Source organism: Rattus norvegicus, chromosome 13, assembly GCF_021556685.1.
Source record: "Rattus norvegicus strain SHRSP/BbbUtx chromosome 13, alternate assembly SHRSP_T2T, whole genome shotgun sequence".
In the NCBI taxonomy this organism is placed as follows: Eukaryota; Metazoa; Chordata; class Mammalia; order Rodentia; family Muridae; genus Rattus; species Rattus norvegicus.
The window spans coordinates 60,942,499-60,964,379 of NC_141546.1; the positions used below are offsets into that span (position 1 = coordinate 60,942,499).

The 21,881-nt window shown below is 34.7% G+C and overlaps 1 protein-coding gene and 1 non-coding gene across 5 annotated transcripts in view; both read left to right on the forward strand.

The window, feature by feature from the left end:
* Positions 1-21,881, forward strand: part of Brinp3 (BMP/retinoic acid inducible neural specific 3) — a 434,736-nt gene that overhangs the window by 29,651 nt on the left and 383,204 nt on the right. The gene's annotated exons all lie outside the window — the stretch shown is intronic.
* Positions 5,258-5,364, forward strand: LOC120096447 (U6 spliceosomal RNA). Its single transcript, XR_015636435.1, has one exon. It is a non-coding gene; the product is annotated as a U6 spliceosomal RNA (small nuclear RNA).

The following is a 21,881-nucleotide window of genomic DNA, read 5'->3' on the forward strand; positions in this document are numbered from 1 at the left end:
GGGGTTAGAGGATGTTGGCCTGGAAACCGGAAAAGGGAATAACATTCGAAATGAAAATAAGAAATACTCGGTTGGGGATTTAGTTCAGTGGTAGAGCGCTTGCCTAGCAAGGGCAAGGCCCTGGGTTCCTTCCTCAGCTTCGGGGGCGGGGGGGAGGGGAACAGACAAAATAACAAGAAATACTCAAGTTAATAAAAAAAAGGGATACTAATCTTTATATTTTGAAATGGGTAGTACTCAAGAACTTACTGAATTTTGTTAGTCTGCACACACTCTTCTTGTATGTTCACTTTCTTTTCCACATTTTTGAAAATAGTTTTTTTTTGTTGTTGTTGTTCCTTTAAAAACAATTGCAAGAGGCAGGAAGAATAGCTAGGCCAAAGACTTGCATGTCCTTTCTCCAGCTGAGATTTCCCTGGCTGCTCACTTAAATAGATATTAACAGCTCACTAATTAAACTACCTCTTCTGTCAGCCTGAAATTAGCAACAGCTTAAAAAAAATAGCAAAGGCTCCACTTTCCTGAGTCTGTTGTGCTGTCTTATCCTAAAGACACACACAGCTATTATTGAAAAACAAGCTAGAAAATTAGACTTAAATAAACACACTGGATTAAAATGAGTTAAAATGTTTCTTTACAAAATGCAATCATTCAAAGACTGACTGCAACATATAAAGTGATGTTTTGATATAATACTAAATTCAACATTAAAAGGGGATTTTTTTGTTTCCTTTCAATTTTGAACACAGAATATTTATTATAAGAAATTAATTTTTATTAGACATGACCTCTCATCAATATTTTCTGAATCTTTTCTTTGCTTTTATCATATAATTCATTGAAATTTATTTTATTTTTATTAATTGATATTGTGCATAAAATGCTATGCATTTATTTTGGGCATATCTCCCTTATAATAAAAAAAGCAGAGGTAACTGTCAATAGATCATAGAGCTAGCTAACTGGCTTTATAGAAGTGTTTATCGTTGACAATGCTTCATCCATGTGTGCTTTCTTCCCCAGCTAGCACACATGCTAGGAACTAAGGAAACTCCCTATAATTACTTCTTGTGGCTTTGCATTCAAGCCAAATCGATCCGTTTATCTTTTTGACAGAATCAAATTCATATTACTGACATCCAAGAAAATTTCACTCTTTGTGAAAGGTGAAAGTTCAAAACTGTGAAGTAGGAAAAACTTAAAACTTTAACCGTAGCTCCAATACCAAATTATTTTGAGCTTTGTTTGACATGAAAATGAATTTTGTGAAATATAAAGCTTAATAGATTGACCTGATTTCTCTAGTTTACTTCTAATGCAACTTTTACCAAGTAAACTCATAACTGCTTCTAAAATTAGAACTATAAAACACATGAATAAAAATGATTAAGTCTATTGAATGGCAAAATTAGTTTTAGTGAAGTTAATAGAGTTATTTTCATTGCAAATTGTACAGTAATCAGACCCCGAACACACAAATAGGTCAGATTTTTCGTAGTGTGTTTTATGTGAACGTTTTCTTTTAATAAAAGACTTCTTGGGGAGAAACTTTGGACATTACACACCAAGTAATAAGAATCAATGGGAGCAAATGAAAGAAAAACCTTATTTATGTATGTCATAGTTTTGTCAAATCCAAACTTTCACACACAAGTATTTGATGTTTAAAATTTGCAGAGTGTAGACATGCATAGCCATGCACGTAATAAAGTGGTAGTGTCTTAGACTCAGGTGTTTCCTCATGACTGGTGAGTTCCCTTGGAGACTTGTAGAATCACTCTCTCATTCATCCTACACCCAGCTTATCCACAGACCTGCTTTACTTTACTATATCTTATTTTGAGTTTGTAAAGCTCTCCTACTAAAGTAATCTTACCGAATATACTTTCTCTTTATCCTGTCTTCTTTTCCTCATAAATTTAAACTAGCATTCCTTCCTGTTATATATTCACTGACTTGTTAGTTTTTAATTCTGACTAGCATTTTATTATAGCTTTATTCACTCATGAATTCATAAAACTTGATTTGAGATGCCCACTCCTCCCTTACTGCTACCGTGTTACTCATGCACTCAACTCAAAACACGAGTGATAAAGAGATTCTATGGTAACAATAAATTCTATTCAGTGCAATGCAGAACAAAATAAAAAAAAATCCCTGCGAGATTTCTGTTTCGTGACAGAGGGACAAGAGATTGCAGGGGTTACAAGAAGCTGAAATCATGACTGGTCTTGCACTTTGGAATCTGATAATTGTATACCTGAGACTGTGATGGTGTTCTTGGCACTTTATTTATTCTTGGTTTCACTATGCTAAAAGCTAGCAGTGTTTAACTTACATTACGTCTTCAGGAGAAACCTTTCTTCATTCTTACTGGGGCCCTTCTCCTTCACTGTACACAATGTTCTCCTCATATACACAAATGGATCAGCCTCATGTGTACCTTGCCCAGAACTGATGCTCTCATACTGGTTAAAAGGTACAGAATCTCATTTATGTCAACATATGTCCACATGAAAGTCATCTCAGTGGTTTTAATATTAAGGATTTAATGGTAAATAAAATAAAGATGTAATTTAAAAAAAATATTGAGTGGTTAAGTGTATGTATGTGTTCCATAAGAATATAGGACCCTTTGAAAGTTGGAAGAGTGTATTTGATCCCCTGGACTTAAAGCTATGAGTAGTTGTAAACCACTGTGTGGGTGCTTACTCTTCTTCCAAAGCAGTAAATGTTCTTACTAACTGACCAATTTCTCCAGCCCCCTAAGAACTTTATATTTAAAAAAGAAACCAAGACAATTTCTTTAAAGAAAGGATGGATTTTGATAGTAAAATATGAGTCTCTACAAAGTCTGGATCATTATCTTTTTTTTTAACATTTATTTATTTATTATGTATACGTCATACACCTTTCTGCCTCCATGTATGCCTGCAGGCCAGAAGAGGGCACCAGACCTGATTATAGATGGTTGTGAGCCACCATGTGGTTGCTGGGAATTGAACTCAGGACCTCTGGAAGAACAGACAGTGCTCTTACCTCTGAGTCATCTCTCCAGTCCTGATCATTATCTTTTTGAAAGCAATTAAGAGAATATTGACTCAGGTGACATTGATGAGGAAGCATTTTGGCTTAGTTTACACTGACAAAGAGAAGAAAATAACAACAGAAAAATAAAAAAAGACATTTTGAAAAGATCAGGTCATAATTAAATAACTGAAAAATGCTAAAATGATATATGGAATGCTCTATCATATGGGCTCATAATAAAAATAATTTTTTCATACTCTTGTTTCAAGCAACTGAAGACTATGCTTCAGTTACACAATGATCAACTGGTAATTCTGTAATGAAGCTTGAATTTGAGAAGGAAAGATTAATTTGGATTCTCTCATTTTAGCATTTAAATGTACTATGAAAATTTTCCAAGGAAATTTTATATATAGCTAGATCTATATATACATAAAACATAATTTTAATATATACATTATTATATTAAAATCATATTATATATAAAAATATTTATTAGGTGTGTGTGTATTCACATGGCCCATGATCTTCATTTTAACGTTACATTAATAAGCATATTATAAAACTTAAAAGGATAAATTCTAACAAAACTAATTTTCCAGTATTCAGCCTTGATCTATTTTTGCTATCCAAGTTTCTATTAATATAATTGAAAAGATGACTTTGGTAGCCCATGTATTTTGAACATTTAAAGAGCATACCAACAAGACATTAAAATTTTGAGTTTGCACAAAGAAGAACTTCAGGCTAGGATGTATAAAGCTTTGTTACAAGAAAAGGTTTAATTAAAGGTTTAATACAACAACTGTGTTAAAACAAATCAATCAGTAAACATACAAATACATAAACTACTTGAATCTTTTCAAAGTTTATAAGTATTTGAGCTTGATTTGTTTAATACTGACTTCTATATAAAGCACGTGAAAATGAGTGCAAAGCTGACTTTGTTGTCTTAGAAGGAAGTGTTGCCGATGCTTCCTTTCTCTTTCATAAGCAAACCCTAGGGATTCTGTAATGGTAAACATTGTTATTTGATGTTTAAGTTCCAAAGTCTTTTCTGGGATTACAAAATGACATTTATAGTGATATTAATATTGCTGTAGGATCTCTGTGTACAATAATTTAATGCCTCATAAGACTGTGCTCTTGGTCAAGTATTCCCTAGAGGATTAAATAAAATGTCTAAGGTATTTAGTTTATTTAATAAGCTATACCACAAAACCTTAAATATTTTCACTGTAATGTATCAATGTGAATGTCTTCTGAAGAAACCAATTTAAGTTACTTGGGAAGTTTATTTTTCTTCTTTAAATAGTAGCATAAAAACATCACAGCAAACATTTAAAAGCTATTTTCAAAGGCATTAATTTTCCTGAAGTCTCTAAGCAGGCGTCAGGATGTTTTGCCCTACAGGAAGGCTGGTATTATAAGAATTATGCTAACTTGTATTACTTACTTGATAATCTGCCAGTAGGGTGTAAGACTGTAGACAACCTGAGAACAAATGTAGTTCTCATCTGTTATTATGGTTCCAGGGTAGAGGATAAGGTCATGGACATAACATATGCTCAATAAACACTCAAACAAGCTTCTAAACTTCCAGTAGGTGGCACTGTGCATCTAGGGTTCAGTAATCTCAACTCATCCTTGGTAATAGCATTTCAATCCACTAAATCTCAGGGTCTACTTTCCTTGTATGATTTCCTATTGAATAGACTGTAGTGTCCTCGATTTGAGTTTTTGCTGTTATTCCATTATGAAGGATGTGTTATTCAGATAATTTTACATAACATTAGAAAATTGTAGTACTGTAACTATTCATTAAATATTTTGAATTTCCTATTATCAATTTATGAGTTTATAAGGTTAATATGGCAAATGAGAGCTGTTTTCAGATAATTTACCTTATCTCAGTAGGAATGTTGTTTTATATAAGGAAATCATAGTATTTACCATCCAAAGGAAAAGTCGTTATACACATAATAGTTCGTTATTTATAGGATTGTTTCTTTAATAATCAGTACAACTGTAGAAATGTATCCCTTTTCTCCTTTAGCACACAAATCTGAAATCAATAGATCAGTGTTGTGTTTTTCTCATTCCATGAACCCTTAATCATCATTTGTTTAAACAAAAATAGGAAAATAAAGGCCCTAATATGTATACAAAATTTAAAAGTTACCTTGTAAAGAGGGTAGAAAACTGACTTCAGAGAAAGTTATAAGGAGTGCTCGCTTAAGCAGCACATATACTAAACTTGGAAAGATACAGAGAAGATTAGCATGACCCTTGCGCAAGGATGACACGCAAATTCGTGAAACGTTCTCTTTTTCTCTTTTTAAAGAATGTTATAAGGAGAAAATGCACAAATATTCTTTCCATCATTAAAGGGGAAAATAAGTTCCAACTAGTTTAAAGGAAAAGTCGAAAAAAATACTGAAACTAAAAAATAAATTTATTATTAGTCTACTCTATTGTGATAAGAAAAATTTCCATTCCATAAAACCTCTCCCACATTCTTTTTATTTAAATCACTGTATTCATTTGCATTTCAAGTAATATCCCGCTTCCCAGTTACCCCTCCAGAAACCCCCATCCTGCCTTCCCTTCCCCTTTGCTTCTATGCCGGTGCTTCTCCATCCACCCACTCACTCCTGCCTCACCTACCCTACAGCCATAAACCTCTACAGGACTAAGGGCCTCCCATCCTGTTGATGTCAGATAAGGCCATCCTCTGATACAAATGTATCTAGAGCCATGGATTCCTCCACGTATATTTTTGGTTTGTGGTTTAGTCTCTGGGAGCTGTGGGCAGTCCAGTTAGGTCTTCCTATGGTGTTGCAACCCTTTCAGCTCCTTCAGTCCTTTCCCTAACTTTTCTACTAGGGTCCCAGGCTCAAACCAAGGGTTGTCAGTGAGTATCAGCATCAGTATTAGTCAGGCTCTCATGAAGTAGCCACACCAGGCTCCTGTCAACAAGTGCTTCTTGGCACCAACAATAGTGTCACGGTTTGGTGTCTGCAGAACCTCTCCCACATTTGTCACCATTGTCTAAAACTACAGGACTGTATAACTTCTCAAATGCTGTGGAAGGAATATGACCTTCGATGTCCTTAAATGATTAGATAAATTGTTTTAGAGACCCAGGAAAGTAGCCGCCATCTCTTTAAATGTCCAAGTTAAATTAATGCTTTCTTCTAAAATACATGGGATAGTATTAAAAGTTTATAATCTGCCTATGTGATTCACTTTTTAAATTATTGGAAATTATTGACTTGGAAGAAGGAGAGAGAAGAAAATAGAACAGTAGAGTTGCTATTTCTACCAATATATACAGAGTTTATGAAAGCTGACAATGATAGATTTGTAGTAGTTTATGCCAACTGAAAAGTGTAGCTTAGAGTAAACTTAATCTTCTTGACCATTTTAACTCTACCAGAACATGATCCATCAGTTTTAGCCATTAAAAAGTATTCCAGTTAGAACTGGAAAGATGACTCAATGGTTAAAAGAATGTCCTTTTATTCCATGGAGGCACAATTTGTTTTCAATACTGGTTAGGTAGCTTGTGACTACTGCAACTCATTCTTCAGTGTTTCCATGGCTCTGGCCTCCTTGTGCAGCTGCATAAATGTACACACACTCTCACACAGACACATCTACATAACACAATTAAAATACAAAATAAACATTATAAATCAATTAACGTAAGAATTGTCTTTTGCACCCTAAGCATATGATGTAATGCACCCTTTGTTGGAATTTCTTGAAGTGAGGTCATTCTGCCTGTCTGCCTGGCAGTTTCAGGCATTTCTAAAAGATGGATTAAACTGGACTTCAGCTGAGGAACCCTGAAAGAGATTAACACTCCCATCCTGTGGAGATGCAAACTTTAATTCAATCCCACCTGCTACAATGGGCCGTATAACTGCAGGCTAAAGCAGATAATTCTTATTTCAAGAATGTTAGGCTGATGCCACAGGCTCTTCCACAGTAAAATTGTAGACTCTGAGACCAGCGTATTGCTCTTGAAGTTGTGTGTTTGTAACAAATGGAAGCGAAGGCTCAGTAATTAAAAGGGCCTATTGGTTTTGTATGCATGCAGATCATGGGGCTTTAGCCATTCAGAAGAACCCAGAATGAGAGTAGCAAAGTTTTCAATTGGTTTGTCAGATGCACATTGTGGTTCGTAAGAGTGTGTTATTTTGGAAATAGACAGCAACTAGAAATTTTATGATTTTCACTTGCAATAAAATACTGTGATCTCTGCTTTTTAGATGGGAACTAAGCTCAGTGAGTCATAATATGACTTATGAATGAGACTAGAAATACAATGACATCACAGGTTCTATTTGTTTCTTTACAATGCTTTGTGACTTACAAACTTGCCTTTTGGAGTTTTTATTTTAGAGTGTAGCAATCCTAATGTTTTTCTGTGCATATTTGAATGTGCTTTACCACTGTGTTCTCTTCCATTTTCATTACTGTCCTCCCTAATTGGTATTTTTTGGTAAAACTGAATTTTCACCAAGGTGCTTCTGTTTATGGCCAAATTGTGTTATTTATTTTCAATTATTGGATGAATATAGATACACATTTGGAAAAATTCTTAATACTGCATGTTTGCATTAATTTGATTTCTACTATTAGAACAAAGACAGGAACACTAAAAATACTGTAGTTTATTAAAGAGTTTTCAAAAATGCCTGTCTTTATTTTATTTACAGAGTTCTTTTTGGATAGAAAATGAATCAATTTTGTACAGTTTAATAATCTATTAAAGTAATTATCATAAAATAACACTCAGATGTAATTTCTATATAAACTGTTACCTTTAAACTTGGATTTAAATATTTGGTTCCAAACTATACTTATAGAAAGTCAATTATACTTTTGGAACCAGTCAATTAAGCAGTGCTCATTATTTCAGTCTATCTGTCAAGTTTAGGCAATAATTTCTCCTTTTTTCAGTGTTATCTCTATTTTATATAATATTCCAATCAAGAAATATAGTATACTTTCCAAAATGTCTCTACTAATAGTTAAAGCACAGCATTAATTCATAACATTTTATCAATTATTCACTTCTCATAGTTTGTAATAATTACCATGTTACCAATGGTTCAATGAAATAGTACAAATCATAAATAATTTTGTAGACATACAGAAGTCATGTTAAATTTATTTCAATACAATACATTTGAGTTGTTCACATCCCTGTCACCTCCATTTTTTATAAATTATTCAGTAAGTTTGAACAAATGCAGTGTACAGATATTCTCCAATGGAAAGGAAAACATTTGAATTCTTGTTTCAAAAAGCTATGGCACATTTTGTCATACTTCAACATTCTACACTAATAAAATGTGAAATGTCATTGTTGCTTTTGAATGTGATGGTTTTTAAATGTCACTAAAAATGTAAGTTGTCCCTATATAAAGCTTGAAAATGCAAAGTTTTGATAAAACTTTGGTGAAAATAAGAGTATATAAGATACTCTAATGTGCTTTAGCATTACAGTTCTTACATGGTCATAATACCTGTATTTTCTCTCCCTTGAGAAGTGACCTTCTGACCTTTCTCTTCTGTCCTAAAGACATTCAGCCCTTACACAAACCTTCCCTCATTTCTAAGAAATGTAAGAACTGTTAGACTGTCAGTTTGGATGGAGGCCATTTCCTACTTAAATTTTTGTCAGTTAAACTTGACATTGATGTGAGTCCTAGTTTCCCTAAATCCTGGTTTGGAAAGAAGTCAGCGTTCAACTGGGTTGGTATTTGGATCAGTTACCATATTGCCCCCCTTTCCTCACTGAGCCATGCCACACCACAAGTTATTTAAAGGAACTTCTACCAAAATGACTAATGAGTGTTATGACTTTTATTTTAATTAAATAATTAATTTAGCGGGAAGCTTGAACTTGTTCTGCTCCTGCCTCAGTGTCTTGACTACTGGAATTACAGATATGTATGACTTCACCTGGCCTGACGACTTTAGGAGTTTAAAATGCTTTCTTTCTGTAATTTACCTAACCTTGATAAAAGAGAACTTTGAAGTAAATATCTATGTCGAATAATAATGAACTTATTCATCATGAAGCAAAAGGGAAACGATCAGGCTTGAGTGAAGTCAGTTTTCATTAGAATTTTCCTAACACTCTAATATATAGGATATTTTTTCAATGAGAAAAAAAATACAGTCTCACTCAATAAGACTGTGGTAATTGATTCTGAAGATTATCATAAATATCATGAAAATAAAAATGCCTAATATTTTTTAAAGACCGGTACACACAATTCATATTAATGTAGTTGATATAAAGTAAGTTTATGCCCTATGTTGAACCTCAAGAGACAAATGTTGATTTGACTTAATTCTGCAAGTGATCTATTTTGAAAATCCAGTGCATTCAATTTCGTTAACAATATGGAAGTAACTGAACATGTGTTAATTAAAACTCTAAATTTTCATTATTTCCTTGTTACTTTAGTAACTCAAAAGCTTGAACAAATTATTTAAACTCATTCACTGCTTCCTTTGTCACCAGTTAGAGGACAGGATGGTATTATCTGCCTTAGAGCTTTCTTAGGATGATTCAACAAAATAACATTTGTCAGAAAACAATTGAATGACGAAAACCCATAACTTCTTGTAATTGTAAGTTCAACTTGCCATCTTACATGATAAGTGCTGCTCTTTATAGTAAGGTTATGTTTCCTTCTGTACTGACACTGCCATTGACCCCTTTACTCGTCTAATGCTTTTTAGACTCTTCTACTCTCTTTTACCTTATTAATGGATATCCCATTTTGGAAGAAACCATTTAGATACAGGGTCTTGTTTCTAATCACAGTTATGATCCTCTTGAGATTCAGAAGAAAGCCTTAAACTGTTCTAGTCTGATGTAGTAGCCAACAGTTCTAATTTCAGCATAATTTTATGAAGATTGCTGCAAGTCAAAGACCAGTCTGAGTTATATAGTTATTTCTAGGATGGGTAATTACAAAGCAAGATTCTGTCTCAAAACCACAAAACACAGTATCAAGATATTTACCAATCCTACATCCGATAGAGGGCTAATATCCAATATATACAAAGAACTCAAGTATTAGACTCCAGAGAATGAAATAACCCTTTTAAAAAAATGGGCTACAGAGCCAGACAAAGAATCAACTGAGGAATATCGTATGGCCAAGAAACACCTAAAGAAATGTTCAACATCCTTAGTCATCAGGGAGATGCAAATCAAAACAACCCTGAGATTTCACGTCACACCAGTGAGAATGGCTAAGATAAAAAACTCAGGTGACAGCAGATGCTAGCAAGAATGTGGAGAAAGAGGAACACTCCTCCATTGTTGGTGGGATTGCAGACTGGTACAACAATTCTGGAAATCAGTCTGGAGGTTCCTCAGAAAATTGGACATAGTACTACCTGAGGACCCAGCTATACCTCTCCTGGGCATATACTAAAAAGATACTCCAACATATACCAAGTTCACATGCTCCACTATGTTCATAGTATCCTTATTTATAATACCCAGAAGTTGGAAAGGACCCAGATGCCCTTCGACAGAGTAATTGTTACAGAAAATGTGGTACATCAACGGAATGGAGTGTGACTCAGCTATTAAAGAAATGACTTCGTGAAATTCATAGGCAGATGGATGGAACTAGAAGACATCATCCTGAGTGAGGTAACCCAATCACAAAACAACCAAATGTGGTATGCACTCACTGATAAGCAGATATTAGCCCAAAAGCTCAGAATACCCAAGATACAATTTACACACCACATGAAGCTCAAGAAGAAGGATGACCAAAGTGTGGATGCTTCAGTCCTTCTTAGAAGCTGGGAACAAAACTACTCACAGGAGGAAATACAGAGACAAAGTTTGTAGCAGAGACTTAAAAGCCATCCAGAGACTGCTCCACACAGGGATGCATCCCATATAGAGCCACCAAATCCAGATAACATTGTGGTTGGCAAGAACTACATGCTAACAGAAATCTGATACAGCTGAGAGGCTCTGCCAGAGCTTTACAAATACAGAGATAGATGGTCGCAGCCAATCACTGAACTGAGAACAGGGTCCCCAGTGGAGGAATTAGAGAAAGGACTGAAATAGCTGAAAGGGTTTGCAAACTAAGAAAAATACAATATCGACCTAAGAGACCTCCCACAGCTCCCAAGGATTAAACCAGCATCCCAAGAGAACACAGGGATTGACATGTGGCTTCATCCACATTTGTAACAGAGCATGGCCTTGTTGGGCATCAGTGGGAGGAGAGGGCCTTAGTCCTGTCAAGGCGTAATGCCCCAGTGTAGGGGAACGTCAGGGCAGGGAGGTGGGAGAGACTGGGTTGGTGGGTCAGTGAGCATCATCATAGAAGCAGAGGGGTGGGATGGGACAGTGGATTTTTGGAATCACAGAACATGGGATAATATTTAAAATGTAAATTAAAAAGGGAATAAAACACAATAGTACTTTTGTGTTTCATTATTACCCAACCTGAATATATATTGACATTCATGTGAGAACAAGACCCAAATTAAAGTCTAAGCGAGTATAATACAAAAGAAGCCAATGAAAACTGAGAGAATTAAGGGAATCAAGTTTGAAAATGGCACATTAGGGTATGAGTTAATGATACCATGTGCATTCATTCTTAAAAACTCATCTTTCCCTGTCTTAGAAATCAACCTTCTGGGAATCAGAGAAAGGTCTGGAAGAGCTTGAAGGGGTTCGAGACCTCATATGAACAGCAATGTCAACCAACCAGAGCTTCCAGGGATTAAGACACTACCCAAAGACTATACATGGACTGACCCTGAGCTCCAACCTCATAGGTAGCAATGAATAGCCTAGTAATAGCACCAGTGGAAAGGGCAGCCCTTGGTCCTGCCAAGTCTGAACCCCCAGTGAACGTGATTGTTGGGGGGAGGGTGATAATGGGGGGAGGATGGGGAGGGGAAGCCCAGATAGAAGGGGAGGAGGAGGGGTTAGGGGGATGTTGGCCCAGAAACCAGGAAAGGGAATAACAATTGAAATGTAAAATAGAAATATCCAAGTTAATAAAGATGGAGAAAAAATTAAAAAAAAAAGAAAGAAAGAAATCAACCTTCTGAAAGCTGGAATTTATCAGAGATCTGAGATGTACTATAAAGTCTCAAACCTCTCATGTAATTTAGATCTTCTACTTCTCTGATGTCATTTGATTGTTTTTATGTAAATGGGTTTCATGTGCTTTTATAGATGATAGCTTTAGTTGCCATTCTCCATGGGTGGAAATATAAACAAAAATGAAGTATGGTATTTAAAGACACATAATACGGAATGATTATGGGATCATCATATTCAAGGTATTCTACGATTTGTATAGCTCTCACAGAAGAGTAATTTTGTTTTTACACTTATTTATTTGCATTTGTCTATGTGAATCTGCTTGTGCCTCCAGCCACACATGTATGTGGAGATACTTTCACCAAGCAGGACACCAAGTGGGATTAAAATCAATCCATCATGCTGAGAGGCATGTGCCCTTACTTGTTGTGACATACGTATTACATGACACATTAATACATTAAGCTTTGTATTGTTCAATGGCGTCTTTATAGATTTGTTTCTTGTTTTCCTAATTTTCAGTTTGTCTTTGGATTAACTTCCAAAAAGGTTTTGTTAAAGTGAAAGAATAATTAGACTATTTTTTTTTACTTCTGTACCTCAAAATATTTCAGTCTCACAATAAAAATATGATTTAGGTCATTGCCACAGGGATTTTTTTCTTTGTCTTCTAGTTACTATATGAGCTCCAAACCCATTGTTGTTTGAATTGCACACACTGTACTATTTCGGAGGTTTCACAATTTTTATGTCCTAGTCTGACTGCCCTTTGTATATTTTGCAGTTTTCATGTTGCATATGAAGTATCAGCATAGCAACATCTCAACATCTCACTAGTTTCCACATAAGGGTACCACCTTAGACTTCTACATCACCATTCCCCTCTAATTAATCTTCTCAGTGATTTTTTCTCTTATCTGCACATAAATGACATTTGGGTGATCAGAAGGCCATCATTTGTATATTCTTAAGCTGTATACAGGAAATTTTGGCCTACTTTAAACTTATTAATAGATTTTGTCTAAAGGCTATAATGTAAAGCAGATAAATTGGTTTCCAATTCATAAAAAAATATTTAATGTATTGTTTAGTTCTACCATGAATTTTAAATATGGTTTAAAATAGATTTTTGTGACTTTGAACCTCTAGTTTATGTTGTTTGATTTTAATAAATTCACAGTGAACGTCTAGTAAAATGTCTTAAGCTATATTTGAGAAAATTTTATTCACAAAAATTTGAATTTTAGATACTAGAGTGCAAATTTAGAAGAATGATTTTTAAAATTACACCTCAAGGGATAATTGAGTCTTTAGATAATCTCTAGAAAATCCCTTGATAAAAGGTGATGGCAAAACAAAGCAAACAGTGACTTGTGGATGAATTAATGTTCAGATGGAGAAAGTATATTTCTTGAGAAAGTTGCATCTCTTTTTGGAATTGAATTAATGAAATTATCTAAAACAGAATATATAATTGCTACTTTGATTACTTTGAAATAATAAATAATGAAAGAAATGGGGAAAAGCACTTTTAATCTCCAACCTGGTATTAGGGACAACACTCAAAGGCATTTGGTGATATATTTTCCAGGAGAATGACAATTTAAATCAGGAGAAAAAATGAGGTTCTCATTTTGTGATGTGTCTGGATGGACAAAAACCCAGGAGAGTATACATAAAGCCAAGGACAAAACAAGAACCTGGTGAGAGTAGGTTCAAGTGTGTTTAGAATAGTTATCAACAACAACAACAACAACAACAAAAACAACAACAACAAACAAAAACATATGTTGTAAAATCTTTCAATAACTTGAATGTTCCTCAGCTGTACATGCTGAAATAAATATAATTTGTGAATTATTTAGTCAAGACTAATTAGAGTGACTAGTGGGAGAGTAGTCAATAAACATAAAATCCATACCACAAGATCCATCAAACTTACTCTTCCAGGGATAATCCATGGTTTCCTATGTATTATGTTTATTGACTACTATACAGCATGTGTACTCAAAATCCATACCACAAGATCCATCAAACTTACTCTTCCAGGGATAATCCATGGTTTCCTATGTATTATGTTTATTGACTACTATACAGCATGTGTACTCAAAATCCATACCACAAGATCCATCAAACTTACTCTTCCAGGGATAATCCATGGTTTCCTATGTATTGAGTATACATGCTGTAACAAGGAGTTGAATAGTGGAAACAATTCCTAACATCCTTTGCAAAAACAAATCTTACTGTAAAAGGTAAAGAGACAAACCAACACAAATCATTTTAAAGAAAAGATATATTTTCAGGCATAAGTTATTAAGAGTAAAAAGGCATTCTTTTTCAAAAAGGAAAGAATTTCTGGTCACAAAAATGTTATTTTGACGCAGAAGATAATTATCCATGGCTGATGTAAGGCATGGGTTTAAAACATCACCACGCTTTCAGAATACAATTTGGAGTGATAGATACCAAAATTCAGAAGGGTGAATTTTACTTGAGATTTTCCCCAGGGAATATTCATGCAGTGGGCAGCACAATTGTCCACTGTCAAGTTACTTACAAGAACCATATAGAGAACACTCTATACTAATTTTGGTACAGACTTGCTTTCTCAGCTCACAGAATTAGTCTACATAATAGAAAACCCTTAACCTCTAGGGCCTAATAATTTAGAACTGTAAGTAAGAATTACAATACAAGGCAACTTAAATCTGCATAGCTCAGATGCAAAGATAAACGAGTTAGCTGGCAGGAAATTCAATATCTTAGAGTATCTTCTATTGTTCCAGGGTCCACTTGGCATTTCCTATGGAGCATACCCTTTAATTTTCATATTCACCAAAGAAATATCTATTATTTAGATACCGTGAAGGAAGATGGGAAGTTGTGAAATAACTTGATCATAATAGAGTACTTCAAAGTACAGAGCTTCACACAAAACAGGCATTTAGAAGCTGCTTTTGAGAATTGTGTTGACTCCTAACGTGGATTCCTAAGGGGGGAAAACAGAACTTCAGCAATGAAAATCTGCATCCTGAAGAATAACAGGTCCCGACACTCTAATTTACCATTTAAAATAGATGATCGTTTTCCACAACTAGATATAAGACAATGATGTGTTCATGATGAGGATAGCAGGCATGTTAATACTTCTTAGGCATAACACGATTGAGTAACACATAAAACATTTTATTACTCAGTTCTTTGTGACTATAGTGAATACATCTGCTTTTCCACTTTCTTTGTTTCTTTAATTCGTACACTGGAAACAGGTGGCTGAGCCTTGTCTGTTAGGGTTGTGGGAGCATACTGTTTTGACTTACATAACTTCATTAACATTCTAACAATTTTATTTTTAACAAATTGCTTAATAACTATACCTCTTAATGATAGTTAATAAAAATTATGCCTAAGAATAATTCTATTTTCTGGAAGGAATTTGGTACACTTTATATCTTTTCTTGTAGTGTAATTTTTACATGGATATATTTTTAATTTAATTAATATATTAAACATAATTAAGTAAGAGTCTGTAACAGGCATGAGATGTAAGGATCACAAAACCTTGGTGGGATAAAAAAATCAAGCACACATTACTTATATTAGAACACTAATGTTGCCACAGCAACAAGGACATTTCATTTTTTTAGACTTTAATTTTATGTGGTTGTCTGCAGGATTAAAATATAAAATAGGGATATTTTATTTGTTCCTGTAGAAACAAGCATGAACCTTAAGCCGTTTTCATTTTCATCACCATAGCATATTTCCCAATTAAGAGATACATAGAGGCTTTTACAGTCTTCACACTGACCTGTATTCCTCTTTATCTTCAAGTCCTGTAATGATATATCAATATACAATTTCAGAACTTTTATGCATTGCTAGACACTGTACATGCCAAAGCATTTAAAGTTTTGCTGATTAAAAATAAAATTCTGGGCTTTTTATTATTTATTGGCTTTTCATGGGAGTGAGATTTATTGGCTTCCTGTTGAAATGAATACTGTTAGAGAGGAAAATTTTATTGCAATGATTTTGTTTGAGCCATTTACCTTTCAGGAAGGCACAAATCAACATTGTTTGGGTCTAATGGTTATTGATTTGGAAATAATTCTAACAAGTATACTTCGTTAAGGTCAAAGAAAGGTTTTGCCAACTTAGCTGTTGTACAACGTTATATGTTGCCTCAGCCTCTTTCTACAGAATCTATTTAACTTAACTCAGTTTATAGTTCATGTTCCTGGGACAGAAGTGAAATTAAAACCCTTTTAATACTATTTGATATTTCTTGGGAAGTAAGCTAAGATTTCTCAGAGTAAAAATGAGTGCCATTCTTTGCTAATCAACAGCTCAGTCATTTTTTTAAACAGACTGGTGCATCCTTAGTAGCAGTCTTAATCTTATTGTCTATACTGTGGGAATAAACTGATCAGTAGAGAGTACAGAAGGGAAGCCTGGCACCTTGTTTATGGGAACGAACATAAGCTAATTTGATATACCATCTTTGTTGGCTTCATAAGCTATTGACTACTAGCAAGCTTCTCTTATTATTTTTTTCATTTGCAGTTATTTGACATGTCAGTTTTGCTTGTGTCCGTCCTCAATCTGATTCTTATTTATCATTGTAGTTTTTTTTTTTTTTATTAACTTGAGTATTTCTTATATACATTTCGAGTGTTATTCCCTTTCCCGGTTTCCGGGCAAACATCCCCCTCCCCCCTCCCCTTCCTTATGGGTGTCCCCCTCCCAACCTTCCCCCCATTGCCGCCCTCCCCCCATAGACTAGTTCACTGGGGGTTCAGTCTTAGCAGGACCCAGGGCTTCCCCTTCCACTGGTGCTCTTACTAGGATATTCATTGCTACCTATGGGGTCAGAGTCCAGGGTCAGTCCATGTATAGTCTTTAGGTAGTGGCTTAGTCCCTGGAAGCTCTGGTTGCTTGGCATTGTTGTACTTTTGGGGTCTCGAGCCCCTTCAAGCTCTTCCAGTTCTTTCTTTGATTCCTTCAATAGAGGACCTATTCTCAGTTCAGTGGTTTGCTGCTGGCATTCGCCTCTGTATTTGCTGTATTCTGGCTGTGTCTCTCAGGAGCGATCTACATCCGGCTCCTGTCGGTCTGCACTTCTTTGCTTCATCCATCTTGTCTAATTGGGTGGCTGTATATGTACCCTAGATCATTGTAGTTTCTTGTTCCCTTGAAGTTTTCTCTCAGCTTATCCATCTTCCCTTTAATTGAAATCCTCTTTTGACTCTCTGGTTTTCTTACCTGCACACTGTTTTAAAAACACGTGGCCACGGTGCATATTCCTTCCCACCAACTGGCACAGTACTTACAGTTTTTTCCAATGTTATGGAAAATATATGTACTTCTGGGAGATGATCTTCTAAATAGAATATCTTTAATATAGATTTAACTGTAAATTCAGATAATGATAGAGCTTCTCTACAATAGATTTTAAATATGCTAAATTCTTTAAAATCAAAATGATTCCATGCTTATAACCAGTAAAAACAACTGCCTTTAGTATCACTCAATTCTCCTATGGACAGCAGGGAGACAGGATGTTGGGCAGAGTTCCTGCCCTACAAAACATTTAAAAAATGGCTATTTTATTTATTTGCATTTCAAATGATATTTCCTTTCCAGGTTTCCTATACAAGGCCACTATCCCATCCCTCCTCCCCTGCTTCTATGAGGGTGCTCCTCTACCCACCCACCCAATCACTCCCGCCTCACCGCCCTGACATTCCTCTACACTGGGGCATCAGACCTTCACAGGACCAAGGGCCTCCCCTCCCATTGAGGCTACATAAGAACCCTTTAACCCCTTCAGTTTAATTCAGGAATTTCCGGATGGTACAGAGGTGAGATGTTATAGCCAACCAATATATAGATAAGAACCATTTATGTGACTATACACACATAAGAAAAATGCATGATATAGTTCACAGAGTAAGAATTAAATAGGCTAAATGTTTTCAACATAAAATAATAAAAAGTGTTTAAAGTAATAGATTTATTTGGACTAAATTAAACATTGAACAGTGCAGACTTCTATCGAAAGATCAAATGGTGCCCAATGTATATGCATGTTTTTATTAATAGGTAAGCTTCCTTTCACTTTAAAGAAACAATCTATGTACTTCAAATATTTGTCATCGTAAATTACTAGCAATGTTCTTCCCCAATGTTCTTGGCTCTGTTGTCCTTAATACAATTCCTCTCTTCCTGTTCTTAAACAGCCCTGGTCAGCATCAATTTGCATTTCAAGGCTTAGGGTTTATGAGCGGATGTAGAAAAATAGGAATGAAAATCATAAGAATATGAAGAGTTTACATGTACACACTTTAACAATGTATATAGTGATATAGTCATATTCAAAAATCAGTCAATAAATACAGACTGAAACTACATTAGCATAAGCATAATATATTGTCAACATTGTATTACAATAATAATATGTTATTAAACCTTCATGGGACAACAATATTTTCTTTAAAATAAAACTGTTCTAGTAGTAATTTAATAAAAATAAAGTCCTTAGAATTAAATCTGTTACTGTGAGATAAGTGTGTATGGTTTGTGTACTGGAAGAGTGCTATTTTGATATTTTAAAATCTAACAAAGAAACCTGTAAAGAAGAACACGAATGAACACATTAAATTATTAGATGGCTTAATCTATAAGAAAAGTTCTATTATATAACATAAATAGGCACAAAGGATTATATGCTTAAAGGACTACAGAGTTTTCCTTCTCAAAATGTCAAATGTTGAAAAAGCACAATAATTTGAGATTCTTGGGTGTAGCTTACTTATCTGATGTCAATGTTACAAGACTTAGGAAGGGACATTTAACACTTTATGTCTATGTATATTGTATGTATTTGTAAGGTAGAAAAAGTATTACCTCTTTAGCACTATGTTAAGTTAATGTAATTCAGTCTGCGTGGTAGATTGGGCTTTTCACAATTCTAGAGTACAGAACTATGGATCTACGCTAGCTTGTTTTTGTTGTTGTTGTTGTTGTTAGAATTTTATATTGATTGAAACATATCATTTGAAAAAGATGGGGTACACTTCCAGAAGTAAGAATCTACCACTGTCCAAATAAAAGCATAGAAAAATATTTAGTCCTTCATAACTAACACACTGCTCAAACACCTTTTCATTGCTCACATGTCACCCTATGGGAAGTTGCAACAATCTTAATTATGAAACCCTTCTCATCTTGGGGGGACCACCAGGGATGAGAAATGTTTTGAATGTAAGTAAAAGCAATATTAATTTTAAAAAAGCAGGAGGAAGAATCTTGTCATCCGGGGAGAAGTCATATAGAACAAAATAATTTCTTCATTTTTTTTCTCATTACCTGTCTAGGTCCAAATTCAAGCTTCTTGCTGTTAAAAAAAATCTGATACAAAGTTCTAGGTTTTCTGGGATTGAAATCAATATAGAATTTGAAATGCAAAATGTGAGGATATACTGGATTTTAAATATGATAATAATGCCAATGTTTTTGTTTTATTTTGAAAATCACCATTATTTTTAAATATGAGATGTTGATGGAATTTTATATGTGCAAGCTATTTGAATTATCCCTAATACTTTTATAAATAGCAATAATAATAATAGCATAAATAATAATATATGTAATATAAATAATAAATGATAATAATTTATAACTATTGAATTTTTTAATTGGATATATTTTTATTTGCATTTCAAATGTTATTCCCTTTCCCGGTTTCCCAGACATCTCCCTCCCCTTCTTGTATAAGGGTGTTCCCCTCGTCTTCTTTGATAAGGGTGTTTTCCTCTCCAACCACCTCCCTTTAGTCCCCAAACATTCCCCTACACTGGGGGGTTCAGCCTTGGCTGGAACAATGGCTTCTCCTTTCACTGATGCCCAACAAGGCCATCCTCTGCTACATATGCAGCTGGAGCCAATGAGTTAGTCTATGTATATAGTCTTTGGGTAGTGGTTTAGTCCCTTGGAACTCTGGTTGGTTGGCATTGTTGTTCTTACAGGGGTGCAAACCCCTTCAGTTCTTTCAATCCTTTCTCTAATTCCTCCAAAGGGGACCCCGTTCTTAGTTCAATGGTTTGCTGCTAGCATCTGCCTCTCTATTTGACATGCTCTGGCTGTGGTTCTCAGGAGACAGCTATATACAGTTCCTGTCAGCATGGACTTCTTAGCTTCATCAGTTATTATCTAGTTTGGTGACTATACACACACACACACACACACACACACGCACACACACACACACACACACACACACACACACACACACACACACATATATATATCTGTTCTGTATACCCATATGGGGCAGGCTCTGAATGGTCATGCCTTCAGTCTCTGTTCCAAACTTTACCTCCATCTCCCATCCTATGAGTAATTTTGTTCTTTCTTTTAAGTAGGACTGAAGCATCCACACTTTGGTTGTCCTTCTTCATGATGTCTGTGGATTGTATCTTGGGCAATTTGAGCTTTTGGGCTAATATCCACTTATCAGTGAGTGCATACCATGTGTGTTTTTCTGTGACTGAATTTTTAAATGATTTAATGATATAGAACCATGCTTTTGTTTTTGAGATTCATAGGTAATTAGAATGTTATGATAGGTTGAGTTCTAGATTATAAAGGTTCCAACTATGTGGCATCTCTGCACTGAAAATGACTAATCAATTAGGTTTCAAAGATCAGTAGCATGTGAATGGCTACAGGTATAAATAACATTTAATACTCTAGTTATAACCTCATTTAACTCTTGAATTCTACCATAAATATAATGATGGCTTTTACTCCTCTGATTGGAAAACTTTTATAAAATAGGTTTAATAATTCACCCAAGACATATATTATTTAGCCACCAAATTGGAACACAGATAGTCCTTTCTTGAAATGTTAGTGATTCAGGAAAACAAAGACAAGAAAGGGAAACTTTTCTTGAAAAGAGAACTGATTGGGCATCTTACTGATAAACCTTTTAGAAACAATCGGCAAGGTTTTAGTAGCTAAAAGAGAGAAATGAATGCGGATAGCATTCCTAGCACACTATCAAGGAAAACTAGTCACAGAAAATCTAAGATTTTGAATAATAATATACTCATTATTTCATAGTCATGCCCACTTTTTCTCTCTGGAAATCCATTCATTAGTACATTTTACAAATGAAGGTAGAGTTCATGGAAACTGAATGATTCGTTCAGAAGCAGAGACCAATGGACAGTAGTGCCTGGACTACAGACCTGCATACCCAGATGGCAAGATCACCGGGAAAGGCTTTCACACCATTGCTGCTTTGAAAATCAGAGTGTTAGCTTTTGTTTGCAAGTCTGGAGTAACAGGACACAATCCTCACATTTACTCTCTAAGTCCTCAGGACTTTACCTGCATTTGAAGCTTCTAGATGAAGTAACATTTTCTATCAATGGAACTAATTTAATTCTTTGTTTAGGTGAAGATTTTGTTTAAATATATTGGTGATGAATTTAAAATTATCCAAGTATTTTATGCAAATCGTTGATACCTAATGTTTGCCATAGTTTTAGAAACAACCTACAAAAATTATTAAATTTTTATGTTTTAAAAGATTCATTTCCATGAATTGACCCTGTCTGCTAATAAAATTCCTCATTTAATTAAATTTAAGCAAATTAGACATATTTATTATATGGTCATATATTATAGTGGTCAGAGCACTGAATTTTATCTA